Raw genomic sequence first — 5,823 nt, 5'->3', positions numbered from 1 at the left:
CATTGTCATTCTGGTCGCGAACATGCGCGTACATACTGGTCGATGTAGAGGCGCGCACATGTCGTAGTAGAGGCGCGCACGTAGCATGTACTCGTACGTACAAGGGCCAGGGTGCAAGGAAGTAAATACGGCCACCTACGTACATATGGGTGGGGTCTCGAACGCCTACTCGCGCATACGTATGGCCAAGTCTCGTGTACATGGCCGGGACGGAATGGAGAAATTGCATCATCGTCATGTTCATGGGGAGCCAACCGGCTGGGTCGGAACAGAATGCGTCGTCGTGTTTATCGGGAGCAAACCGGCTTGGACGAAACAGCCGATGGAAACGAAGCCTGGCGTACCGCGGAACGGAGGAAACGGCCTTTGTGTTCGACCGGCCACGGTCGAAACGGGATCCTATTCATCAGGAGGGGTCTGGCGTACCGCAAAACGGAGGAAACAGACTTCTCTTGGTTGAAATGGGGTCCTGTTGATCGGGAGGGGTGTGGCATACCGCAAAACGGAGGAAACAGACTTGTGTTGGAGCGCTACGGTCGAAACGGGGGTCCTGTTCATCGGGAGGGGTGTGGCGTACCGCAAAACGGGACTCCACGAGATACTGGTCATCTCCACCGTCGACTGCCTCCACGGGCTACTGTTCATCCACCGTCGACCTCCTCCAGCCTCCACCTGCGACTGTTCATCCACGGGCTCCTGTTCATCCAGCCTCCACCACGCGCTCCTCCACCGGCTACTGTTCAACCCGCCCTCTCTATGGGGTCCTGTTCAACCACCCCTCCACGGGCTACTGTTTATCCAGGCCTCCACCAGCTACTGTTCAACCAGCCCTCCATGGGGTCCTGTTCATCCAGCCCTCCACCGACTCGAGCGATCGGGGTCCTGTTCATCCAGCGGCAACACCACGGGTTCCTATTCATCCAACCCCCCACCGGGAACTGTTCGTCCAAACCCCCCAGCAACGCTCACTGTTCATCAAGAGGAAGCAGGTTTGATCGGCTTCAGTTAGCAGCAGTACCGAAGGAATCGCTCGATCGGGTTCAGTTAACAGCCATCGATCAATCGCTCGGGTTCAGTAACGCGTAGGCTGCAGTGCAATCGCTCGGGTTCAGTAGGCGAATGCCTCGCTCGGGTTCAGTTAGAGCCCAACGCCTCGCACCCACGCGCGTACGTGTACGAGAGAAACGCGCATCGCTCGGCCCACGACCACCCACCGTAACCGGGAACTCCCCGGTATTTTCCTCGCCCTTGCTTCTACCACGGTTTTTTCCGTCATGGACGGCCCAAAGAATGTCATGCAGCTGCGTCTCCGGCCCGCACAAGACAAAAAGCCCATTTTCTGTCATGATTTTTTGTCATAGAAGTAGGAGCCCACCACATCTATGATGATACCGGGTTTTGTCACAACTATCGTCATAGAAGTGTCATAAGCATGACAGAAAAAAAATTGTTCGGCCCAAAATGTCACGGATCTGTCTTATTTTGTAGTGTAATCAGTATGACTATCACCACCCACAACTCTTTGTGTTCTACTTGTGCATATCATCTACGCATAGACCTGGCTCATCATGCCACTATTGGGAATCGTTGCATGGAAAAACAAAAAAAATCTACGCATACGCAATGATCTATCCATGGAGATTCATAGCAACGAGGGGGGATTGTGTCTACGTACCCTCGTAGACCGTAAGCGGAAGCATTTCACAACCTGGTTGATGTAGTCGAACTTCTTCGCGCTTTAACCGATCAAGTACCGAACGCACGACACCTCCGCGTTCTACACACGTTCAGCTCGGTGACGTCCCTCGCCTCCTTGATCCAGCAAGATGTCGATGTAGTAGATGAGTTCCGTAGGCACGACGGCGTGGTGATGGTGAAATGATCTCCGCAGGGCTTTGCCTAAGCACTACGAAAATATGACCGGAGGTGTAAATGATGGAGGGGGGCACCGCACACGGCTAGGCAATTGTCTGTTGTGTGCTAGGCACCCCCTCCCACATATATATAGGTGGGAGGAAGGAAGGAGCCCAAGTAAGAGGAATCCTACTTTTTTTGAAGGGAACAAATGGTATTCCATTACATTAGACTGCTGGTTAAATCACCAGCTACAGAGTTCATTACAACATTAGGGAATTAGCCTAACCAGATTTCGTAAGTGCCATTCCCTAAACTAGTTCCATGTGCAGCTAAGGCATGCGCTGCATTATTACAAGACCTTGGACACCAGGCCCGGTCCTTGGGGGTGCAACCTGTGCCCCCGCACAGGGCCCCCGGGTTTTTGGGGCCTCAAAAATTTTATGCATTAGTATTAATACTAGGCTTCATTAGCCAGGCCTGTCATTACCGATAGATGATCATGATGGGCCTGCTCTTCTCTCTTCGCTGCTGCCTGCTCCTGGGCCTCCTGGCACTCAGTCCCGCTCGCGACCTCAGCAGCCTCCGCTAGCGATCGATCGACGACTCAAGATTCACTCAGGAAAAAAACTAGCGATCGAAGCGTCCCTTCTGTCCCTTCGTTTATTCCTGCGGCGGTTAGCCTTTTCCTTCGTTTCTTCACGCGTGCGGCGGCGGCTAGGGCAGCGTGATCAGGACTCAGGCATCTTCAGGTTGCTGAAGAAGGCAGCGAGCGGCCAGCAGGAACGGCACCCGGCACCCGGCGGGGAAAGCAGGCAAGTTGCGTCGACGGCCGGTGATTCCATGAGCCCTTCACCTTCATTGTGAGTTCTAATTTCAATCCTGTATGTCTGTATATAGTTCTTGAGATTGTTGAAGAAGGTAGCGAGCGGCCAGCAGGAAAGCAAGCAAGTTCTCGCCATCTTCGATTTGCCAAGTGTTGTTGCGTCGACGGCCGGTGATTCCGTGAGCCCTTCACCTTTGTTGTGAGTTCTAATTTCAATCTTGTATATAGTTCTGCTGATACTTTATAGCTAATTTTAATATTTTCATCAATTAGGCGTCTAGCACTACAAGATCTGAGTCATGTCTTCACTTAGAAAACATGAATCTGGTTACCAAAAGCGTTTGAAGAAACAAAAAAATCGAGGAATTAACTCAGTCTCAGTATGGAGATATGGATAAGTTTGTTATAAAAAAAGCACAAGTGTCCTCCAATAATCAATCACTTGATCAAGGGCATGCACGTGACAATAATGTTGAAAATGATCCTAGCCCTAGAGATGGCCCGACAGAGACAGAAAATAATGTTGCAGGTGAAGAAAATAATGATAACATCGAGGCTACTAATGTTGATGGCAACTTGAATACTTCACCTAGTGCAGATGTTGGTGATTCTTTTCATCTTGATATATTTGATCCAAGAAATTGGGATTCTCTTGATTCTAAGCAAATTGACATTTTAGCAGAAAAGGGCCCTCAAAGGGACACATCTTTTAAGAAAGGTCGTAAGGATAAATATAAAAGGAGGTTTTCTGCACTATTCTACACTAGAATTCTATCAAATGGAGAGCACTGCGATAGGGATTGGCTTGTCTATTCTGAGGAATTAGATAAAGTATTTTGCTTCGGTTGTAAATTATTTGCAAAAGGGCATCGAAAAGGTAATTTGGCAAATGAGGGGTACAATGATTGGACACATCTTGGCACTAGACTTAAAGAGCATGAGACAAGTGCAGATCATGTTTTGAATATGACCGTTTGGTATGAGTTGCGTAGTAGATTGCAAACACATCAAACTATTGATAAATCTGCGCAACGACAACTTGAGAGTGAAAAGGACCACTGGAGAAAAGTTTTGTTCAGAATTGTTTGCATTGTAAAATTTCTTTCTAAGCATAATCTAGCATTTCATGGTACCAATAGCAAATTGTATGAAGATAGCAATGGAAATTTCTTGGGTTTGATTGAGATGTTTGCTGAATTTGACCCGGTTATTGAAGAGCATGTTCGTCGTATTACAAATGAAGAAACTCATGCACATTATCTTGATCATAAGATTCAAAATGAGTTGATACATTTGCTTACTTCTGCTATTAAGTTTGAGATTGTTAAGAAAATAAAGAGTGCAAAGTATTTCTCTGTCATACTTGATTGTACCCCTGATGCAAGCCATCAAGAACAAATGTCTATAATCATAAGATATGTGGATTCATCTTCAAGTCATGTTTGCATAGAAGAATCATTTTTAGGATTTTTAGATGTAAATGATACGACTGGGCAAGGACTGTTTGAAGTGCTATAGAATGAACTAAAGCTTCTTGATCTTGATATAGATGATGTTAGAGGACAAGGTTATGATAACGGGTCAAATATGAAAGGAACACATCATGGAGTCTAGAGGAGACTTCTGAATATTAATCCTAGAGCTTTCTATTCTGCTTGTGGTTGTCATAGCCTTAATTTGACACTTTGTGATATGGCCAAGACTTGTGCTAAAGCTAAAGACTTCTTCAGAATTATCCAACGCATATATACAATTTTTGCTAATTCTACTAAGAAGTGGCATATTCTGAAGGAGAACATCATAGGATTAACTCCCAAGTCAGTGTCAGCTACACGTTGGGAGAGTCGTGTTGACAGTGTTAAAGCTATTCGACTTCAATGTGCAGACATTCGGGAGGCCCTACTTCAGGTACCCAATATTTTCATATTATAATGATGTGATTCCTTTAGCTATCTCAAAGTATAACATATATTTTTATCATTTCAGGTGGCTGAGACTGATAATGACATAAAAACAAGTAGTGAGGCTAAAGGCTTGGCAAATAATGAACTTGGAGAGTATGAATTTATAGTGGCAATAGTAATTTGGTATGAGGTATTGTATGTGTTAATTTAGTAAACAAACACTTGCAAGCAAAGGATATGTGATGTTGCTATTGAGAAAGTGCAAGAACTGATTACTTTCTTCAAGGGGTATCGGGAAACTGGTTTTGTAGAAGCATTGGAGATGGCCAAAGGAATTGCACTTGAGATGGATATTGGTACAACATTTCGTAAAAGACGGGAAATTAAAACAAAGAGACATTTTGATGAGAACCCAGATGACACAAATGTTGCCACACAGTCTACAGAGGAATCATTCAGAGTCCACTATTTTGTACGTATTGTTGATCAAGCAATTAGCTCACTTACAACCAGATTTGAACAATACCAAGGTTACCAGAAAATATTTGGTTTCCTATTTACCTCTGAAACATTGCAGTCCTTGGATAAGAAGAGCTTGAAAACTTTTTGTGATAATCTTGAGGTTGCTCTTAGAAAGGATGGAAAATCTGACATTGATGCCAGTGAACTGTATGTGGAGTTGATGTTTCTTCAAAATTTCATGCCAAAAGAAAATATTGGGCCAGTTGAAATTTTAAAGTTCTTAAAGCGGCATGATTGTTTTCCCAATGCAAGTATTACCTATATAGTTCTTTTGACCATCCCTGTGACTGTTGCATCAGCAGAACGGAGCTTTCCAAAATTGAAGCTATTGAAGTCTTATATGCGCACTACCATGACACAACAAAGACTTACTGATTTGGCCACAATAGCACTTGAGAGTGAAGTCTTGGAGAAGATTGATTACGAGGATATTATTGAAGATTTTATTTCAAGAAACACTAAAAGAATGATGTTATTTAAGTGAAGACTTTACAACCATGAATAGGTACGATTCTTGGTATTTTCCATTGCTATGTAAGATATTATGATCTGAACATTATTATAGTTATACTTGTATAGTTTTTTAAGTGAGGGAGGGCCCATTTTATAGTTTCGCACCGGGCCTCAGATTTTGTCAGCCCGGCCCTGTTGGACACGCATAAAGATTTACATTATCAAAAGACTCTCATTTGAAATTTTATCTTATGGAACAGAGCT

At 44.6% G+C, this 5,823-nt stretch overlaps 1 pseudogene; it reads left to right on the top strand.

The window, feature by feature from the left end:
* The first annotated feature begins 3,070 nt into the window (after window positions 1-3,070).
* Window positions 3,071-5,590, top strand: LOC123171226 (zinc finger MYM-type protein 1-like; annotated as a pseudogene).
* Window positions 5,591-5,823: the final 233 nt, after the last annotated feature.

The sequence above is a fragment of the Triticum aestivum genome, chromosome 7D (genome assembly GCF_018294505.1).
Source record: "Triticum aestivum cultivar Chinese Spring chromosome 7D, IWGSC CS RefSeq v2.1, whole genome shotgun sequence".
Taxonomy (NCBI): Eukaryota; Viridiplantae; Streptophyta; class Magnoliopsida; order Poales; family Poaceae; genus Triticum; species Triticum aestivum.
Note: the sequence above shows the minus strand (reverse complement) of the source record. Positions and strands in the feature narration are given on the sequence as shown.